Here is a 22,102-nt window from a genome sequence, read left to right as displayed (position 1 = left end):
GTGCGCTCGTCCAGGGCAGGGACCCGGGCTCGCGGCTGGGCTCAGTGAGGGTGAGCCCCTCACCCTTATTGCTCCCGAAGGAAGTCGTGCCTCTGCACGCCGTGGATCTGGGAACATCCTGATCTGCCCAGCTCTGGATGGCAGAGACCAGAAACCCTGTCCCTTCCACTCCCCACCACGATCAACCCTGCACCCCAATAAAATGAGAGTGACTCAGTCGGGCCTTGTATCGGCAAAGGAGCACGGCTGCCGGCCTGTGTGGACAGGAACTCAGCTGGTTCTTCCGGGGCCACGAGGAGGCTAGCAGCTGGAGAGAGCCTCAGGCCTACGCCACCGCTGGGGACCCAGCTCAAGCCCGAGGCCTGGGGCCGCCACCTGGGGACTGTCCCCGGGGCCAGGCTCAGGTCCCCCTGCCTTGGTGTCTTCACAGCGCCTCACCAAAAGTCCCATTTTACAGGTGAGCAAACTGAGGCTGTTCTCTGGGAGGTCTCACAGCTCGGAAGCGGCTGAGCTGGGGTTGCAGGGGCGCATCTGGGCTAACACTTCACAGGATGAGAGACCATGCGTGTGGATTCCCCCCGAGGCCCTCAACATCCGTCCTTGGTCAGATGCGGGTCAGTGATGCCACCGCTGGAGACCGTCCTCCATCCCGGGCACTGCCCAGGTGAAGTGCGTTCGTGAGTGCGTTCAGCCCCCTGCCCTCTGAGGAAGGAAACCGAGGCACACGGAGAGGGTGTTGTCCACCTGCCTCCGAAGCTGGGCTGCCTTCCTGGCTGCCCCCTCCCACGCACCCCCAGCCCATCTCCAGCCGGCAGCAGACCTGTCCACCACGGAGGGCTGTCCGCTCCAGCTGCTGTTGGCAACACATCATGTGACCATCTGGACACAGTCAAAGGGCCCTAGGCCTCTACAGCCAGGTCTCCCCTGCCCCCAGGCACTGCCCCGCCCACCACCATCTCCACACTCAGGGCCCCCTGTGCCCCCATAGCTGGCATTTCTGTCGTGGCCAGTGCCACGGTGGCATTTAAAGCCAGGCCACAAAGGAGGATGACTCCTTCTCCCTCCCTCCCATCGCTGGATCCTGCCTTGGGCCAGACATAAACCTCTTTTCTCATCCCCTGAAGTCACAGGTGCTCTGCTTACGGCAGACAGAGTGCCAGGTCCAGACAGGCCTGGGTGCCCCTTATCTAGTCACCATCCAGGTGGACAGTGGCAGCCCAGGGTGACTGGGGCTGTGATGGGGAAACCAGGGCGCCATGATGGCCCAGGAGAAGTGCCCAACCGTCTGGTGGGATGGGGGGATGGGGATTTAGTTAATCCTCATGCGATCAGGAGGTGCTGTGATTATCCTCAATTTACAAATGAGGAAACTGAGGCACGGAGAGTGTAAGTAACTTGCCCTGGGTCACCCAGCTAGCTGTGGTAAAGCTGGGATTCAACTCACCAGAGGGTCTGGCAGTAACTCCTGATGGACCAGTAAGTGTGGGAGGGCATTCCCGGCAGAGAGACTAAGACACACGCGGCAAAGTGAGGGTTCATTCAGTGCAATAAATATGGGACCAGTTTGGGGGCAGTGCTCACCCAGGTAACGGGGCTTCCCGTCTTGCCTGTGGTCTGAGGGTCAGCACAGCAGCAGAGAAAAAGAAGGAAGGGCTCTGACCTTGGGGTCCTAATGCTTGGGCTCTGCCACTTCTCAGCTGTGTGACCCTGGGCAAGTGCCTTCCCCTCTCTGAGCTGGGCTGCCTCAGCCAGATCCCGGGCCCCTACGTCATATGAAGGTGCAGCTGTGTCACTGCCTTTACTCCTGGTGATGACCCCATGCAGTAGGAATTCCTCTATCCTCTTTAACAGAGCCTGTGATCCCAGCACAGACCAGCCTGCCTGGCGGGCTGGTGGGGGGCGGGGGAAGGGGGGATGGGGCCGGGCTGGAGAGAGCACAACCCCACAGCAAGCTCGCGGAGGCTAATTTCACGGCATCCTCTTGCGCACGGTGGGTCCTCAGTGACTGTGGGATGAGTGGCACTAACACCCCTCCTGGGCTCAGCAAAGGCCCTGCTGACCCCCGCGGGCGCGAGGTACGAGAACGTTCTCAGAGGCCATTTTTGAGAGGAAAACCCTGGAGGTGGCCCAGCTGGATAGGCGGGAGAACGCATGGCAGGATGTCCAAACACTGAATGCTCTACAGCGGCCAAACTGAACCGTCGCCACACCAAACGTCACAGGGCATTTTAGCAACCAGGGCTCAGGGAGAAACTTCGGTCCCCAGATCAAACGCTGCACGATCCACTTTAGGAAGCTAAAAAGAGCTTAAAAATGTAGAAGGCGTGTAGCCGTGATAAGGGCACAGAGAGGAGCGGGGGTAACGGTGTGGCCCCCAGGGGACGGGGTGGGTGTTCCAGCTGTTAACGCTGGCTGACAGGTTCAAGGATGTTTATCCCTGTGCTGGGGTCTTCTGATTCCAGCAAGGATTGATCTCCTCCTTCCGGGGAGCCCCAGACACTCTGCCCCGTCAAGTACTTCCTGGTCATGAGCTGTTGATGACTCGGTTTCCTCGCCTATAAATTGGGGACGCTGGCCCTGAAAGGTCCTCCTGTGCCCGGCAGCGCGCCCCAACCAGGTGGGCCCCTGTGAGGTAACCCAGGCATGGAATCCCACCGCCACCTCGCAGCTGCCCGGGCAGGTCACCTGGCCTCGGGGAGGCTCAGCTTCTCCTCTGTAAGTGGGTGTCCTGCCCCTTCCCACCCCTCCCAGGTCACGGGAAGATGAGAGATGAAGAGGGCGCCGTGTGGGAGGTACCCTCGATCATTCACAAAGTGACGTTAGATGATTCGGGGGTGGCAGCCCGGGTCTCTGCCTGAGCCAGGGGATGAAACCAAACAGACGTTGGTAACTGAATGCACCGCAAAGTGCAGATGCCAGGGGTGGGGGAGGCAGCAGAGCCCCTGATAGGGGCCAAGCGCTCTCAGCTGTGCCCCTGACACCCTGCCTTCCCGCCATCACGCTCCCCCAACCCAAGGAAGGCAACACACTCTGACTTGCCGAAGAGTCGTCACTGTCCCCGACGGCGGAGCCCGGTGTGGACCCCAGACATGGAACCGACCAGGCCAGGTAACCGAGCTGGGCCTGTTGTGCCCCAGCACGTGGTGCGCCCGGGGTGAGGTGCCTGGGTCGAGGGTGTAGCATGTGCTGGGGAAGAAGAGTGCATCAGCTCAGGCCCTCGGAGAAGCGAGGGACCTCTCAGAGGCTTGGCTTTCTCTTCCGTCTAAGGAGTATGGAAACTGTTGTGAGGGACCCTGGAGGTGGCTGGACCGGGGCTGCCTGGAGTGTGGCCCCGCGCTCCGCTTGGGAGCTCATTAGCAGCGCGGGGTCTGGGGCCCCCCGGGACCCGTCGGATTAGAACAAGGGTGGATGAGGCAAGGAATCTGCGTTCTACCAGCTTTCCGGGGGATTCTGACGCACACTCACGTATGAGAACCAGTGGGCTAGGTCGGAGGCGGGGACGTTTACCTGTGAAGGACCACACACTAGATATCACGGGCTTCGTGGGCCAGGAGGGCTCATCACAGTGACTCAGCTCTGCCGTTACAGCAAGAAAGCAGCCCTAGACAATACAGGCTGCACGGCAGCGGCTGTGTGCTAATAAAACTTTACTAACAGAGCCAGGCAGCCCCGTTTTCTAACCCCCGTGCCTTGGTACCCAAAGTACAGTCCGCAGCCCATCGCGGCAGCATCTCCAGGGAGCTGGCAGGGCCTCCACCTGCTGCATCCCAGGCTGTGTGCTAACCTGTCCACACTCAGTTCTGCAGGCAGCTACGGGCCCTGCGGGTTCCTTCTGGGTCTAAGGGGGGCCGGGTGGCGGGGGAGCTGGGAGAGGGGCTGCCTAGCCAGTCTAACAAACCATGGTACCAACGCGGCTAATTGGAAGCAGCTGCCGTTGCAACCAGAGACTTAGCTGTGATTAAGCGAAGTTGCCTTTAGGCCAATCAACTTCAAAATTATGCAAATAGGGCCGCAGCAGAGACCACAGGGGTGGTGCCGAGTAGGCTCCCCGACCCAGCCCGGCACTCTCAACCCCCCGCGGCCGGCCTGGAGGGCCCGCGGCCACGTTCCCATGGACCAGCTCCACTTCTGGGGATTAACAAGCCTGCCACCCACATTCTCTGTAAACTGGCACCAGAGCGGCTGAGCCAAGAGGGAGGTGAACCAGCAGCCACCCGGAGACAGCGGATCCGCCCCCCAGCCCCCCGTTTGAAAGCGATGGCTCGCCAGGCCTGGGTCGCCAGCCTGGCCCTCAGGGAGCCGGCCAGGGGGTGCTGCACACCAAGAGGGCTCCCTGGCGGCAACGGCTGAACATGGAGGAACACAGGACACTCCCAAAGGGGGCAGGAGGCGGCTCTCGGCCAGCCTCCCCGAGCGCTTGCAGACTCTGGCTCACCGCCACCAGCTCTCCCGGGCCCCAACCTGGACAGACAGTGGCCTCCTCCTGCCCATCTCCACTCCTGGGAGCCCCGGCACCCCACATTTGTTGCACCCCAAACTGAACTCCTCAGCCATCCTAGCCCATTGGGCTTTGCTGCCTCCCTCTGCCGGCCCCACCCTTAGCTGATGTCCCAGGAAGCGTGAGTGGCCGCCACCGGAGTGGAGTGAGGGGCAGGGGCCAGGAGAGAGAGACACGGAAGACCCCTCTCCCGCGCGCCCCTTCAGGGGCGCTCCCTGAGTCCTCATCCTGGTCTCGGAGGACGGCAGTGTCATATGTCCTAGGAGACGGGAGGGAAGCCCGGCTCTCAGGCCCGAGGTCATCATGTCCAGGGGCTGTCAGGTGTCTGGTTAGAGGCTGGATTCTGGAATCAGACCAAACTGCTCTGAGCCATTTCACTGACATTTTTCTCTTCCTGTCTGCTGGCCCCTCTTCCCAGCCTGGGGCACCTCCCCAGCAAAGCCGGTAGCAGCCCGCACTCCTTCTGCTTTTGCTCTCTCCTCCCCACATTGGTGACCCATTCCAATTCTGACTTTACACTCTGGAAACAAAAGAATTGCTAAGAAATGTGCCTTCGGGCGGCGTTCAGAGAGGCCAGAGCCCTCTGACCGTCCCCCAGGTGGGCTCTGACACCTAAGACACTTAAGAGGGAGCAGGGCAAGGGGCTGAACACAGGCCCCTGATGGAGGGAAGTCCCCGCCCTCAGGCTGACAGCGCCCCTCCCAGCAGGGGTGGTCCCTGCTACTGGGGCAGAGGCTGGTGCCAGGATGAGCCTCTATCACTGGGTCCTACAGGGGCCAAACGCAGCTCCCGGGCCCATCATGGCAGGCTTCCTCCTTTGCAAAACTGAACATTGCTTATCATGCAGAGAAAATTGATAAATTTTATAGTGTAAGTTGACGTCTAGGTAAACAGTATTATGGAGGTCTAATTCGTGTGCCACTGTGGGGAATGCTGGCTCTAAAATTTCTGGGGAACGGAGAGGTAACATCAAAAAGCATTTACGGGAGAGCCCTGCCGACAGGAAACCGGATCAGAACTGGGGTGCGAGGGCGGGACTTCAAGGGGAGGTGGGTGCTAGGCCGGTGCCGGGCAGAGGGCGGCCAGAGAGAGGACAGAGAGTGCAGACAGGCTTGCAGGAGGGGACACGGTTGCCCTGTGACCCTGGGCACGCCACTTAGCCTCTCTGGGCCTCTCCCCGGAAAGTGGGGTGCTCACCCCACAGCCTCACGTGGGTGGTGTGAGATTAAATGAGATAGTAGAAGTGAAACCTGGCCCCCGAGCTGGGAGCTCAGTAGGTGCTCAGTAAACAGGGCTTCCATTCCCATCCTCTGACTGGCTGGGGGTTGGCTTAGAGCTGTCGCATATGCTGTCACATCCGTTCTCTTAGGTGAGTTGCACGTAATCCTGAGCAGTGGCCGGGGGAGGTTATTAGCCTCAGTTGAAGACGCGGAGGCTCAGAGAGGCTGTCGTTTCTGAGGGTCACACAGCTCAGACAGAGTAGACCTGGGACTAGCACCTGGGGCCCTAGAGTCTCAGCACAGGTTCCCCCCACTATGTCAAGCTGGCCTCGCCCAGCACAGTCTGCACATCCCCGGCATGGTTAAGGGTGGGCGCGAAGACATCTGGGGCTCGCAGGGCCCTCCGTGCTGTGGCATAACCCCCCTTCTCAGCTGGGGGCGACTTGCCCTGGACTGGGCTCCAGGGTGCAGACACAGAACCCAAACGAGAGTTAAGCAGTGTCTAATGACTGGGCTTCCACACAGTGGAAACGGGAGAATGAGACCATTCTTGAGCACTTACTGTGTGCTGTCCAGCCCCATGACAGGCATTTGACAAATATGGTCTCCTTTAATTTTCAAAAAAAGGGGGACGACCGCTCAGTTTGCAGATGAGACAACTAAGACTCAGAGAGGTTGTGTCACCTGCCCAAGGTCACACAGCTGCTGAGCTACTGGGACTTGGGCCCGAGCTGGTCTGGTTTCTAAGTCAAGGTTCTTTCTGGGCCTTAGGCTCTTGGCCTTGAGTATCTGGGGAAGGAGGGAGCTGCCACTGCCCCAAACTAAACCACTGGGAATTTCCCCCTCTCCCAATGCCTGGAGGAAAACAGAAGAGACCATTCTCTGGGGATGGGAATCTGTTGGTCTCATTTTCCACCAGCACTGGAGCCCTCCCCTTCCCCCCCCCCCCCACCGCCCCGGCACTCAGGACTTCCCCAAAGGTCCAGCCCCTGGTTGAACTCCCTCTGGAACTCAATGCATCACAGCTCCCGGGGAGTCTGTTCCCTCTGGGGGACAATTCAGACTGGAAAGCGGAGAGGGGGGATCTGCACTGCTGCCCCCCTACCCTCCTCCCCAGTCCCCCTTGCTCAGGCCCCACACTGAACAAGCTTATTTTTTTATTTGTTTTGAACAAGCTTACTTTAAAATAATCAGCATTTGGCCCCAGTGGTGAAAGACCCCTCAGGAGTTGTGTCGGCAGGAAAAGAAAGCATCCTTGGAGGGGAGGCCCTGCCTCCTGGCTCTCAGACCTGGTTCCTGGCCCCAGGGATGGTGGGGGGCTACATCCAGGTCTTGGGGTCGCAGCTCTGGTTCCAATCCCACCTCCACCACTAACAAACTGGTGGCCATGAGCTGGTCACTTCATTCAAAGCCTCTGTTCCTCCCTCCCTCTCTTCCATCCATCATTCAGGCAGGAAACCTACTAGGTGCCAGTCCCAGCTCTAGGCCCTGAGGATACAGGAGTGAACCAGACACACCCGGTCCTTGGCATGGAGACGCCTTGGTCTGCCTTTTTGGTACGTCCATGTCTGAGGCCCCTGCAGACTGCTGGCTCCCCGAGGCTGCAGCCGGGGAGGACGTCCCTCCGAGACCCCTGGCGGCCCAGCCCAGCACTGGGCAGGGGGTAGGAGGGGGCCAGGGAAGCGGCGGAGCGGGCGGTGAGGGGGTGAAAGGCCCCGGCCACGGCCTCGGACAGTCTACGAATAAACTCCAGCTCATCGCTCTTCCCAACTGAGATAGAAAATAGCTTTCACACTATATTTTCTGATTTTTTTTTTCACTTCACTGCTTCTAAATTGATCCAGAACAGATTGTCCAATTGTTTAAATTTCAGGAGAAAAGTCTCCTAATCTTTCCCTAGTCCTGCCCAGAATTCTGCCTGGCCCCAGCCCTCCCCCAGAGACCCCACTCCTCGGCCAGCCCCCAGCTGGATGTCCGGGGCTGACCTGGACTTGCCCGCTGGCCTATGGACTTGTAGGTGATGGACAGGGGCTCACCCGGGATAGGCGGGTCTGCATTCCCAGATGGTGCTCATGCCTGGACCCACTGGAAAGAAAGGCTTTGTTTTCCCAGGAAGGACCAAACTTGCCCAACACTGTAAGGCATTGGAGCCACACAGGAGCCTGGTGGCCCAGGTGGAATGAGAGGCTGCCACCTGCCTCCTCTCCTATCAGGAAAGTACTCTGGGTGCCTGGATGAGCCACACAATATAAGCAACTGTGAAGTGCTGTCATTATTCCTATTGACCATGGCAGCAGGGCAAACAGGTGTCATCTTGGGTGCCTACAGGATCCACTGGTTGGGACTGCCTGGGGGGCTGGGCCGAGGCACATCCTGACTCGATGCTGTGATGGATTGATTAGCAATGTCTGCCCTAGGCACAGCAGTGGCTGGTGGTGGTACACAAGCCACATATCTGCCATCCTGCATCTACAGAGTCAAGTCCAAACTCCCTAACTAGCCAGAGTCCTTGGAGATCAAGCCACTGCCGACTTCTACAGCCTCACCTCCACAGCTTTCCACAAATACCATGGGACAGCCATGCTATCCAGAAGTTTCTCAAACCTCTTCCTCTGGGCTCCATATGCATTGTTTCCTCTACCTCAAGATCACCCCATCCCTTGCCTATCGGCCTGGTCGACTCATCCTCCATCTCCTTGGGTGCCACCTCCTCTGACAAGTCCTCCTTGATGTCTGGCCCCTTTTCCCCAGGGAGAGTCCCTGCCCTGTCCTCCTGTTTTCACCCACATCGGTGCGATCCCTTACGTGGGACTTGAACCCGGGCAGAAGAGCCTTCCTGCGGACTTGGAGCCCCACCAGGGCAAGCCCTGGGTGCAGTCTTTGGAGGGAATGATCACATGACACATACCCAGGCTAATGGCTTGCTCGCTCCTGTCTGACAGCCAGCCCCTTTGGAGGAGGCCACAGGCGGCAGCAGAAACCAGACTCCAGATGTTAAGGACCCCACTGCCCTCAAGCTCCAGGCCCAGACGACGCTGGGGCAGCCTCAGTGCAGACCCTCACTGGCTCCTGCCAGGCCCCGCCCGTCCTTAGGGGCTCGCTACCCCATGTCTCTCTCCGCCAAAGAGAAGGAATTCAAATAACAGTGACAAATGAGTGGGGACGCGTGGAGGGCTCCCTCCTGGAGCGCTTTGCCTCCGTGACCCTCACTGGACGCGTTGCAGGAGGGCCTGCGGTGGACCCACGTTGCAGAGGAGGAAACTGAGGCAGAGAGGACGGAGGTGGCTGGGCAACGCCACCCACATGTGAAGGGGTGGGCACAGGAGTGTGGTGACCCGTACCCCCACGCATGCGCCCTCCTGACCACTGAGGGCACTCTGCCTTCCCCCCACCCCACGTGAGAAGATCCAAGTCCTGGCTTTGCTACTTAGCAGCTGTGTGCCCCTGGGGAAGCCATAGCCCTTCTCTGAGCCTTGGGTGGGACAGCAATCCATCCTTGCTCAGGTATGTTCTGAGAATTAAAGCAGGCAGTGTTTGTAAAGCACCCAGGAAAGGGCTCGGTGTAGACGGGAGGAGCTCTCAGCAGCTCAGGGCTCTGGGGACCCTTGGGCCCAGCACCCCATCCCTGGGGCCGTTCCATGGCCTCAGCAGATTGGAGGTGCCCTCCGCCCTCACTCCTTCCCCGACTCCGTGCCTGGAGCCCCCTTGGGAAGGAATCAGATGGCCCACAGGCTGGTGGTCCACACTGCCTGCACCATGCCCGTCCCCAGCTCCAGAACCTCCCTGCAACCTGCCGTCTGCCGCGTGGAGCCCAAACATCTCCTCTGACTTCCCGTGCACCTTTACAGATCACAAACCACGCTCAGTGCGTGGTCTTTGCACATCACCGTCCCCCCAGAGGAAGACAGCCTTCTCCCGTATTATGGAGGAAGAAAGAGAGGTTCAGATAAGCCCTGGAACTTCCCTGCCCTGAAGGGGAGGAGGTCACAGTCTGAATGCAGCTCCTTCTTGCACCAAAACCGCACTGTCAGGGACACCAAGCAACCTGGGGCCACAGACTCGGGTCACCATCCCTGGTGCCTGGAAGTGGGGGAGAAGCTCATGCAGAGAAGAGAGATCATATCTGGCTAAAAACTCACTCCATCTCATGGCTCATGGCCCTCAAAGAGAAGCCTCTGCCCCCGTCCCGGGGCGCCTTCCAGAGCTTCCCCGAACTTAGGCTTTTGAAGTTTCCTGACAGCCATCACTCACTCACTCACTCATTCATTTACTTACCCATCCATCCATCCACCCATCTATCCATCAGTCCATCCCTTCATTCACAGACCTGTCTGAAGCATGCCTGAGCTAGAAGCTGGCTACAGAGCTAAACCAGGAACAAGGTGGTCTCTACCCTTTGAGGACAGAGAAAAACTCCACTGCTTCTGTGCCCACTGGGTGTTTCTGTTATTAAATGTGGTGATAATGCTAACAGTATTATTTACTGAGCACTTACTATGTGCCAGGCTCTACACCAAACACGTTCCTTGAATCAACTCTTTTAATTCCTGCAAGAACCCTGCGAGGTAAGTGCTATCCCCATTTTTAGAGGAAGAAACTGAGGCTCAGAGAGGTCACATAACTTGCCTAAGGTCACACAGCTATTAGCGGTGGAAACTGGGATTCAAATCCTGACAGCCCCTTTCAGAACTCAGGGATAAGATAATAAATAATGGTTATCACTGTAATTGATCCAGGGGCCTGGAATGTCACAGTCCTTACCTTTAATCCTCAAAATCACCCTTGTAAGTTATTATTATTATTATCAGCTTTCTCAAGCGGATTGAAAAAATTAGGATACTGAGGCTCAGAGAGTGAGATAAGCAGCCCAGCACCGGCCACAGGTAGGGGGTGGAGCTGGTGTGTGAAAACAGGCAGGTGAGATCCAGAGCTGGCTCCCTTGCCGCTCTGCTCTGTGGTTGCCATGGCACTGGGCAGGCACCAGAGCGGTCTAACGGTTCACTTGATTCATGTCCTCACTCAGTCCACAGGCAGTCTTGGAATCCCCTGCGCGGGGGATTCCCAGATGATCGGGTCTGGTTCCTGCCGGGCTGCTTCCCCGAAGGGCTGGGGCAATGCTGGCAGAGTAACAGTTAATAAGGTGAGACTACAAAGAGCTGACCTGTCTTTGAATAGACACGATGCACTAAGGAAGCTGCAAATTCCTCTTACCCGGTTCGTGCAATAAGCCGTTTCCCAGATGAGGAAACTGAGGCTCACAGGTTATGTAACTCGACCAGGGTCACAGAGTTAGGAACAAGCAGAGGGGAGACATGTCCAGGGTGGATCCGAGGCTGCTCCCCCACGATCTGCGCCAGGAGCTTCCCTGCAGCTCTGCTTCTCGCCCTGACGATGGGCCTCAGCTCAGAGGCTCTGCTCATTCCCCAAAGGCCTCATGGTCCCAGGGATCAGATTCCGGGCAGCGACACCCAGGTGATGCCATATTCCCGATCTGCTCCCGGAAAAATCTAAACAGAGCCCTTCAGAAGCAAGCCCATGGGAGGGCGTGCTGTCCTCCCACTGAGCTGAAGGCTGGACTCCGCTGGCCAGGCCTCCGGGGCTCGGTGAGGATGCCAGGCTTCCCGCAAATGGGTAGAGAGAGGCTCCGTCCCCCGATTTTCTGGATGCAGAGACCGAGCCCGGCAGCTCTGGCACGGACATTCTGGGACCCCTGTCCGGAAACCCAGCCTGGGCTGTAGCCGAGAAGGAGAAGCAGGGCTCAGGTGGAGGGAGAAAGGGGATCTTCCAGACTTTGGTATTACTGTCTGTAATTCTTTGATTTAATTTTTAGAATTTCCCTTTAGCAGCTAACGATACTGATACTTGCTCTGCTGTCCCCAGAGAGCCCATCTGACCCAGAGCCTTGGGCTTCAGAGCTCTGGCTGGGACCCCGGCCACCTGCTTCCCCTCTCTGGGCTGTTCTCCTTAGGGAAAGGGAGACTTGGAGGTTGGCCTTGGGGTTGCCTGAGGGTGCTGGAAGATAATGGACAAGAAAGGGCTTTGTAATAAAGGAACTGCAAACTTTAAAATCTGAAGATGCCCTTGGGAGGCCATGCCTGTCTGAGACCCACTGAAGACTTTCCTCAGGCTGCTCCTCTGCCTGAATGCCCTCTGTCCACTTCTGCCTGGCAGACTCCTATCTACGCTTCAAGACTCAAACCTAAAGTTACCTCCTCCAGGAAGCCCTCCCTGACCTGACCTCAGGCAGGGTGGGACCTTGCAGATGACTGTTTTTCTTCTGTTCTCCTGCCCCCAACAAATACACCGCAAAACCCACCAGGGCAGGGTCCTGTTTTAATTGTCTCTTGTCCCCGGAGCCTGGCACTATGTCTGGCACAGGGTGGGTGCCCCGGAAATGTGGAATGAGCCAACGCTTAAATGCGTTTTCTGTTGGTCTATAAATCCAGCTGCACATGGACGATTCTCCCGACAAAGGCAAGGAACTCAAAGTGAAAGCGAATCACCATCGGTTCGGTAACCTGCTCAGGGAGCCGCGGAGGAAATTATGGCGCCGGATTACGGAAGGAATTGGCCTTTATTTTTCATCTGTGCCAATATCTAAGAAAGCGGCACTTTATTTTCAGCCCATCGTGTGCCGAGGAGCTTCAGACCTGGCACAGGAGACAAACTTTCCCAGCCCCGCTTCCCAATGCAAATCTCGCAGCCTCAGCGCAGCGGACGTCTCCGCCCTCCGCCGGGCGTTTCTCAGACGCTTGCCAGGAAGGAATAATCAGATTATGTAGCTGGGTTTTAAAAGATCACGGTTTGTCTCATTTTCCAGGGAAGTGTGAACCAAAAAAAAAAAAAACAGAAAAAAAAATGTTTGCCCCTCCCAGGGTTCTGTTAAGAGATTCCAGAACTTAATGCAGTGTTAAATTGATGCAATTCGGGCAACTCATGCATTATTTCTTAATTTCTTAAAGGCGAGTTTGCACGCATCTGCTGGGGTAGGTGTGCATGCAGACAGATGGGCGGTGACGGGAGTGTGTGCCCCAGACAGGGGAGGAAGGGGGCAGCCTGTCCAAAATACGCCAAAAGGGAACGCTCCATTCATGTCTGATGGCCGGAAATACGGGACAGGAGGCATTTGCACTTCATCCCTCGACTTCTGCTTTTCCGCTTGGATGGTCAGGGAGGGAGAGATTCCGAAGCCTCTTCCTGATGGGAGAGCCTTGGGGTTTTCAGGGCAAATTTCACCATCCAAGGAGCTGTTTACACCCCTCCCCCACCCTGGGCAGCGGCTTCAGCGGCTCTGGCTGACACCCACCGGGTCTGCATCGTGTCATGAACATCCTTGGCCTTCGAGGACGCCCAGTTCACTGTGACCTTGAGCATATGCCACCAGCCCGCTCTGGGCCTCTGTGTCCCCAACCGTACATGGGTAAGCGGACAAGCTTCTAGCTCCCTATCAGGCCCCTAAGCAGCAGCTCTTTGGGCTTCCCACCATCAAGGAACAGCACAGCACAGGGGCCTCGGAGATGCTGGGGTCCTTGACTCTATCTGCCCCTCCCCCCAGCTACAGGATGTGGAGGGTGGAGGCCCTCACACCGAAGATTCTGCCAGCCCCTTTCCCACCACCACCTTCATGAAACCCACTAGACAGGCACCAAGTCTCTGCATTGCTGAACGGGAAAACCCAGGCTCAGAGGGCAAGGGCTTTGCTGGAGAGTGGTAACACCGGGATGCCCAGAGGAGGCCCTCCAGAAGATTCCCAACCCGCTCACAGCTAAGGGGGAAAAGGAAGGAGCAGCCCGTCACAAGTGGGCCAAGCTGGCGTGTGGGAGGGGGTACGCTAGCAGAGCCAGGGGTGCTGGGACAGCCACGGTCTCAGCTCAGAGTTATTTACTCACATAGTCAGTTGTCAAACAGATCCTGAGCCTTGGTCACGTCTAGGGGCGGGTTTGAGGGGTCTTGGGCTGTTCTTTACCTTTCTAGGGGGTCAACCATGGGCGTGTGTCAAGGAATGTGTGTGCTGGAGGAGCGAAGGCAGGGAAGGAAAAAAAGGGAGGGGGAGGGGGGAGGAGGAGACAGGACCTCTTCCCTGCCAGTCCCTGTGCAGGGCGAGACCGACACCAACAGAGTGGGTGACATCCGGCATTCCCGGGAGAGCGTGGCCCAGGGTGGGCAGGGCCCCTGGTCACCCTTCTCACTTTCACTGGCTCCAGACGTTCAGGACCCCACCTTACAGAAGACTGTTTAGGAAACAAGGCCCCGCAGTTCTTAGGGCTTGACTACTGCTTCAGTAACTTCTAGAAAGAGTGGCTGGGCTGGGAAAAGCCACTCTCGGAGAGCCGGAGATGGGCTCTGAGTTCATTCTAAGATCAATATGAATCTGTCGTGTGACTCAGCTGGGTCAAAGCTCAAGCAAGAGGCTGAATTTATAGAGGTAGAGCATCCCCAAGAAGGGAGGTGATATCTTTCATCTGAGCCTAACACGGGCCACGCTCTGGATCCGTCCAAAAGAGAAAAAACAGAACAATGAGTAGGATGTGGGATTCAGCAGACCCTGACCTGCAGCGGCTCACTGCACGGCGTCTGAAGAGCTACCATGGCTGCCATCAGGCACGGGCTGGGCTCCAGGTGGTGGAGTGCAGCGGTTAGGAGCGTGAGAGTAGCTGGCTCATTTCTAGCCTCTCTGAGCCTGTTTTCTCAGCCGTACAACAGGATCGATCACGGCCAGCTCACAGGGTTGGTGTGAGGACTAAATGGGATGATGGGGTTCAGTGCCTGCCCCGCACGGCGCCTGGCACGTAGCAGGCCTCTGGGCCTTTGTGGTCGAGCGCAATCCTATTGCCCTGCAGGTGCGTCCTTAGGCTCATGCAGTGAAGTCGTTTATCACAGACTCGGACGGTTAAAGCAGCCTGACCTGATGTCCACTCGCTACTTTCCCCTCCTAGCAGCCAAGGGCCTGGCGGGGAGGCAGTCCTCTCCCCCCATGTGGCCGGAAGTGGGGAGCATCTGGCAAGGGCTGGGCCGATTGCCCCAGAGAGCTGGAAACCAGACTCTTCTTCTCCTTCTCGCAAACCTCCCTCTTTTCACCCCAATCACAGGCTCCACCCACGGGCCATGGACGTGTCCAAGTGCTGAACTTGACCATCCGCCCCTCCTCCCTGCCCCACCCCCACTATCTAACCCACACCCAGGCTGGGTGGTGGTGGTGCCCAGATCTCCTGCTCTAGCCCTGCTCCAGCTGCACCACCTTCCCCTGCTCACTCCGGCTGCAGCCCCTCCCTGCCCCACCACGCCCCCCTCCAAGCCCCGCCCACCGGTCCACAAGATGCCTCCCTCCCTGCCCCCTGTGGGCCCCCATCTTTGCCCGTGGAGGGTCTCTGCCCGGAACACTGCTGCTCCTCTCTTCTTCTGGCTGCTTCAGGCCTGCCTTCCGGACCAGGCTCCCCCAGCCCCGAACCCACCTCAGGCTCTCTGGGAAGATGCTCCCCACCTGCACCCCTGCCACTCAGCTTCCCCCAGGCAGGGCTCCAGCCGCACTGGCTTGTCGGGGGCTGTTTCCTTAAAAGCTTTCAAGAGCAGAGCTGATGCCCTTCCGCAGCAGGCAGGGGGCTCGCCGAGTTGGCTGAAGAAGGGGAGTGAGTGAAAGAATGAATAAATGGAGGGATGGATGGGTGACTGGGACCGAGGGAGTGGCTCTCTTCCGGTCTCCTGATCTCCCGATCTCCCTCGGGACAGGCCTCACTCCCTTTCTCTTTCACTCACAAAGGTCTAAGCAGCACTCGCCCTGCCCCCACCCATCCTGTCCAATCCAGCTGCCCCGATAAGTTCCAGGCTGGGGGCCTGGGAGAGCGGGGGTGGGGCGCGCGCGCGCGCGCACACACACACACACACACACACACACACACACCCCACATGGCTCCAAGCCAATCTGCTCCCCCAGCTTCCCCATCATACCTCCCAGATGCCTGAGACAGAGTCAAGAATTCAGTGTGATTGGTGACAGTAAAGAAACAGGCAGAAACCCCTCCCTGGGGCTTTCAGCTGGAGCCATGAGGCGCTGGGGCTGCCTAGCTGCAGCGAACTTTCTGGCCACCTCTTGCTTCTGCTCCACATTCAACCCCCAGCCAGGACAGGCACAGCCAACAGCCTCTCTGGGGAGATGGATTCGCGCAGGGAGGTGTCCCGCCCTGAGCTGTCACAGGTCTAGGGGATGGTGGGGGACTGACCCCCAATCCCGGGCCACCCTGACCAGCATGGGTATTGTCCTGGCTGACACCAAGGACCAAGGCTGGGCTGCCTGTTTCCCCACCACCTTCAGACCACCTGACAGGTGAGGGAACAGGGGGTGACGGAGGAGCTCCCCTAAGCCTGGTCTGAACGCAGCTTGCTGGCTCAACAGTATTTCAATCGCAGCCCGGAGTGAAATTCACAGGACGACGGTGACTCCAGACACCCTGGGGTCCAGGCCCTCATTCCACAGACTTGGAAACAGGCATCTGCCTAGGGTCACACCGTCAGAACTCACAGAGCTTTCCTGGCGTGGCCTCGCAGCAACCTTCAGCGGTGGGAATGGCGCCCATGCTACTTTACAGATGGGGAAACAGAGGCTCAGAGGGGTCAAGCGCCTTGCCCAAGGTCACACAGCGGGGGAGAGGGGGCTGGAGGCCGCCGGCTGTGATTCCTGGTGCAAGGCACTTTCTGCTCTTCCCATCCCGGCCTGGGCTCCCCGGGCTCCCTTGGGCGGGAGGAGCCGTCACTAAGGCAAGGGATCAGAGAGGCCGAGAGAGGCAGGGGAGACACCAGAGGCCCACAGACACACTCCCACGGCAGATTATATAACTCCCCTGCCCAGCCCCACCGCCCCAGGGCTGCCACCCCGGCAATGGCACAGGGCACCAGACCCAGACGGACGGCCCTGACCCACCAGCCGGCATCAGTTCTCTCTAAAGAGATGACAGTTGGAGGCGCCGGGACGCGCTGGCTTTTTTTTCCTCCTTTCTGGTTTCCTCTGGCTGAGTAACAAATACTAATACTAACAATGATAATAATAATTAGAATAAATATAACCTGAAGACGCTTGGGGTCTCGTTGCCATGGCAACCGCTGGAGCTAAGGCACTTCGGAGGCCGCCGCCAGGCCACCCGGCCCCAGGCGCGGGATCAATATTGATTCGGCCCCGGGAGGCGGCGGCGGCTCCCCTGGGGCCCCGCGGCGGCTGGGGAGCGAGGGGCAAGCACTTGGAGGGGTCTTCCTGGTAGCCCGCGCCGCCCAGCTGGGACCCCCGGAACCAGTCGGGTCCCCAGCGTGGCTCCGGAACCCTGCCCGGCGCGCGCGGAGCTCCCGGTTCGCTCAGCTCCAGGACTCGTCCTCGGACGCCGGTCCCCACCTCGGACGCGGATGCCGGTCCCAGCTGCCGCGTCCCTGAACGGTGCGCCCTGGACTGGTCCTCGGACCCGGGCCCGGTCCTCTCCAAGGTCCAGAGACCCCGACCTTGGCGAGCCCTGGCGCGGACCGCAATGCCAGGGCACCGGCTGCCCGACAAGGCTCCTGCCCCCAGAGTCTTCCCCGGGCGTACCCCGTCCCTTTCCACAGCACCCCTGACCCCCGATGCACCGAACTCACCTCTCCCAGCGGGCCCACCCCTCCCCGCCCCGGGCGCCCGCACACCTTCTCGGAAGCCGGGGCGCCGAAGACCCGCCCCCCACTGGCCGGGACCCTCCTCCGCCAGGAGCTCCGCCCCGACCCCTTTCCCCAACCCCTGCGCCCGGACCCTGGCCCGGCGCTCCCCTCCCCCGCGCGGTCCCCGCCCGGCCCGCCCGGGGAGCCGCTCACCTTGTGCCCGCCGCCCGCTCGCTCCTTGCTCCGCCGCCGGGAGCCGGCGCCCGCGGGGCTGAAGCCGCCTACCGGGGCGCGGGGCCGCTCACGCCCCCGCGGTGCCCCAGCCGCCGCCGCAACAGTTGTCCCAGCTCCGGGGGCTGCGGGGCCGCGGGGACTCGGGGCTCCGGGGCCGGCGCCGGGAGAGCGCCCGCTCTTAGGCGCGCGGGGCGCGGGCTCGGGCTGGCGCTCCGGCTCGCGGACCGGCCGCCGGCCGCATGCCCCGCCGGCCGCCCCGCCAAGCGCCCGCCGCTACTGGGCGGCCCGCGCCGCCCGCCAGCCCGCCGGCCCCGAGCCCCGCGCCGCGCCCGCCGCCGCCGCCGCGCTCATGCTCGCCGGCCCCGCGCTCGCCGCCGCAGCCGCGGTGCCCACTTCACTCTTTGCCGCTCGCCGCTCGCCCTCTGCTGCCCCCTCTCCCGGCTCGCGGCGCCCGGCCGTCCTGCCCTCGCCGCCGCCGCGCCGCGCTCCCTCCCCAGCGCCCGCGGCGCCCTCCTCCCTCTCCCTCCCTCCCTCTCTCTTTCTCTTCTCTCCCTCTCCCTCTCTCTCTCGCCCTCCTCTTCTCATTTTTTTCTTTCGCAATCTCTTTCTCCCCTCTCGCGCGCTCTCTCCCCGTGTGCGTTGTCTTCGTTTTTTCCCTTTTGCAATCTCTTCCTTCCTTTCTTTTGTGCTCCACTCTCTTCTCACTTTCTTTCCTTCCCCCCACTCCTTTCCTTCCTTTCTACTTTTCCTTTCCTTTTCCCCTCTCCTCCCTCTTTTCCTCCTGTTCCTTCCCTTTCTGCTTTCTCTCCTCCTCCCGGCACCCCATCTCTGATTCTCTGTCTCCCCAGCCCCACCGCACGAGCTCACCTGCCTCCTCTCTGGCGGCTCCCCAGCCTTCGGCCAGGCCCGGCTGCTGGGAGGCGGGCTCCCCCAGCCCCTCCCTGCGGGAACACCAGACCCGCTCCAGCCAGGTGGCCGCTGTCCTGCCAGCCCCTCCTGCCGCCCCTCCCGCAGCCTGCCACTGGAGGGCCCCACCTGCAGTGCCCCTCCCCCTGCGGTGCTAAGCAAGACATTCCTTCCAGCCAGCCCCCCCCCCCACCCGCCACCGCGGGAGGTGGTCAAAGTCAGGGTCAGGCGGAGGTGGTCCATGGCAGGGTCAGACTTGGGCAGGAGAATCCTTCACATCAGACAAGGTCTTCTGTGCAGTTTTCAATGAGAAAACCCGACTTCCCCAGGCGGTGGTACCCCTCTCCTGCTCCGGGCCCCCTTCTCTCCACCTCTCCTCCCCAGCAGCCCACCCCCACCCCCATTTCACCCCTCACCTGCAGGACAACCCCGTGCTAGACTCACTGTGTGGCCTGGGGCCAGTGAGCCAACCTCACTAAGCCTCAGTTTCCCCACCTTCACCCCCACCTGTCCCTGGCCCAGTGACCTCTGGTGGTAAAGAAGTACATGTGGGGGGACATTGCAGCCTCTTCAAAGGCCCCGCAGAGGGAGGGGACGGCAATGAGGATGGTTTATGTCGTGCAGGGTTAGGGAGCGTGGTCTTGAGTGCTCCGGAAGGCAGGTTGATCCCAGCGGGGCAGACTCTGTGTCTCCCACGTCATTGGATCTGGCGCCATTTTTACAGATGTTGATTGAACCTCCCCGGAAACTAGGCTGAGCCCTTCATACACCTTATTTTACTTAGATCTCACCACAGTGCTGGGGAGTGTCTTCCCCGTTTTACAGGTAAGGCAACTGAGGCTCAGAGAGGTTAGAGCACCTGCCCTGAGCCACACAGCCGCCAAGGGACAGAACCAGGGCTCCAGCCCAGATGCCCCCGACTTCCAAGCCCAGGCTCCCCACCTGTGACAGTTTTCTTCCCTAAAGAGATCTCAGCAGCGTCTCCCTCACAAGACGTTTCGCAGATTAAATGAGGCAGGATATCTGAAGCACTTCACCCAGCTTCTGCAAACCCTCCCAAGAGTGGGGAACCTGATCATCCCACGGGATGATAGAAACCAAGGACCAAGGAGGTTAAGAAACAGACCGAAGGGCCCAGTGCTGGAGGCGGGTGGGACTGGGTTGAGAGCTGACCATCCTCTGCGCTAGGCTGGGCTGCGCTCAGTGCGCTCCCAGGGCCCTGTACCTTCCCTTCCCTACAGTCAGGCTCCCCAACCTCGGACAAAGCCACTTTGCCTCCCTGTGCCTCAGTTTCCTCATCTGCAAAATTGAAATGATTCCACTCACCCCAGAGTCAGCATGAAGATTAAACAAGAGGCTGTATCAAACAGAAGACGGTCCTGTTGATTTTCCCAAATAAATGAGGGCCTTGATCTGCAGGAGTGGCCCTTCCGTCCTTCCAGGAGGTGGTAGAGTGGGCAGCAGGCTTTGGAACTGGTCGGACTTAGGGTTGAATCTCAGCCTGGCCATTCACCAGCTGTGTAACCTTGGGCAAGTTCGCTTCTCCCAACCCCTGTGCACTGGTTTCCTGGGGCTGCCATAACCAATATTCGCAAACTTGTGGCTTAAAACAGCATATGTTTATTCTCTTACAGTTCTGGAGGCCAGAAATCCCCAAATCATTTTCACTGGGCTGAAGGTGTGGACAGGGCCGCCTCCCTGGGAGGTGCTCGGGGAGAATTCTTCCAGCTCCTGGTGGCTGCCGCCATCCTTGGCTTGTGGCCGCGTCACGCCAGCCTTCAAGGCCAGCATCTTCCCACCTCTGTCTGCCCCGTCTTCACGTGGCTGCGCCCCTGTGTGTGTCAGAGCCCCTCTGCTCCCTCTCAGGACACTTGTGATGGCATTTAAGGCCCACGGATAATCCAGGATAATGTCTCATCTCAAGATCCTGACCTTAATCAAATCTACAAAGCTCCTTTCTTGTTGCCACATACGATAAGGTCCCCAGATTCCGGGGACTAGGACGGGGGTCTCTTTTGGGGTGGGGGGCATCTTCAGCCTCCCACACTCTGTGCATCTGCGATCAGGGCAGCTTGGGCTGGTAGGGCCGCTGGGAGAATCAGCAGAGACTAGCATGAAGACTAGCCTACGTGGACCCATTCAACAAACATGTGTGTCTCCACTCTGGTCGGGGCTGGGGGAGAGGTGAAGGGGGTCGGGGCTGTGCAGGTAATTACCCAGACCACGTGGGAAACGTTGCCCCCATTTCTGAGCACCTACTGTGAGTCGAGGTGGCGGGGTGCTCCGCGCTCTGTCGCCTTTAATCCCTTCCCTATTTACTATGTCTCTGCCTTCGGGAGGCCTGCTCCCCCGCAAATGCTTCCCCCCCGCACTCCCCCCCCCCCCCCCGGGGCGGGCTGGCGGCCTGGAGGATGACTCACGCTCTCTCCCTCACTGCCGAGAGCAGCCTTTTCAAAGAGCTGGCTGGGGAGGGAGCTAAATTTAAAGCCAGGCTTCCCGAGAAGATCACCTGCCACGTCAAAGTTGCTGCCGTTTAATTAGAAGTTGGGGGCAGCGAGGTCCACGCCCGTGAGCCCCTTTGGGAAGGGGGGAGGGAGACTCTGGGATGGGCAGGGGGAGGGGCCACGACCAGCTGGCACCCTGCCTCTGCATCAGCATCCCCACCTCCCTCTGGGGAGCAGCCCTCCCCCTCCCAGGAGCCCCCCAAGTCCCTCCTTCTCCAACCCAAGACCTCAGGGTTCCAAGCCCCCATTTCCCTAATTCAAGACATAAGGAACTGGGGCTCCCCCGCCACCAAGTCACCCGTGGAGGATGTGGCCGAGCTGGAGCGTGAAGTGCTGGCCTGGCCTGGGGGCTCGTGTTCCGGGCCAACTGGCCACTCGAGGAGGAAGTGGCTGAAGGTGGTGGGCAGGAGGCCTGGCTCTTTGAGCCTCTTTCCCTCTCAGTCCAAAGAGGCTGAGGTCCCCAGGCTGCGGCCGGCCGCCACTGGGAGGCATTAGCTACACCCCGTTTACCTGGGAGGAGACAGGCCCCTGGAGGAGCCCGACCCCAGCTGGGCCCCTGCTGCCCAGCCCTGCCCCTCTGAAGCTCGAGGCTTAGGTCACAGCCATCCTTATGCCCTTGCTGCTCCGGCTCTCCCAACTGGCCGTGGGAGCTACGTGTGGCAGCAAAGCCGCAGCCTCCCCGTGGCTGCAGGGCTGGGTCACGTGGGTGGCAGGGCATGCCAGTGGTTAGAACACTGGCTCTGGAGCCGGGCACGGAGCTGGCAGCCCACAGTGGCCCGGGCCGTGCTCTCCACCTCAGTCTGCTCTTCTGTGAGACGCTGTGGCTTTTGACTCTTCCAGTCCAGACACACAGGAGGTGCTCCGTGTGTGGAACCCGCTGCTACGGCTGCCTGTCATCCTGGAGATCTGGGAGACCAGTAGGTCATCTGGTCCAGAAGCCTCCTTGACCAGACACACCCCGTTGACTCCAACCTGCGCTGGGCCAGGGGCTGTAAACTCACCGGGGTGGGGGGGGCCTCCTCCCGACTCCTGCCTGCCTCCCTCCTGGCCCTGGGTGTGAACTACCTACAGCCCTCCTGAGCCGGGAGGAAACGGGGCTTCCGTCTGCGCCCTGTCTGCATCAGAAAGGC

General features: G+C 59.7%; 1 protein-coding gene across 2 annotated transcripts in view; it reads right to left on the bottom strand.

Annotated features, from left to right (window-relative positions):
* The window catches only part of SHISAL1 (shisa like 1), an 81,157-nt gene extending 63,505 nt beyond the window's left edge, over window positions 1–17,652 (bottom strand). For both annotated transcript variants that reach the window (XM_060306469.1, XM_060306468.1), the window contains exon 1: window positions 17,542–17,652. The gene's annotated coding sequence lies outside the window, so the exon portion shown is untranslated. The remainder of the gene's footprint in view (window positions 1–17,541) is intronic.
* Between the last annotated feature and the right edge of the window lie 4,450 nt (window positions 17,653–22,102).

This window comes from Globicephala melas, chromosome 10 (assembly GCF_963455315.2).
Source record: "Globicephala melas chromosome 10, mGloMel1.2, whole genome shotgun sequence".
Taxonomy (NCBI): domain Eukaryota; kingdom Metazoa; phylum Chordata; class Mammalia; order Artiodactyla; family Delphinidae; genus Globicephala; species Globicephala melas.
Note: the sequence above shows the minus strand (reverse complement) of the source record. Positions and strands in the feature narration are given on the sequence as shown.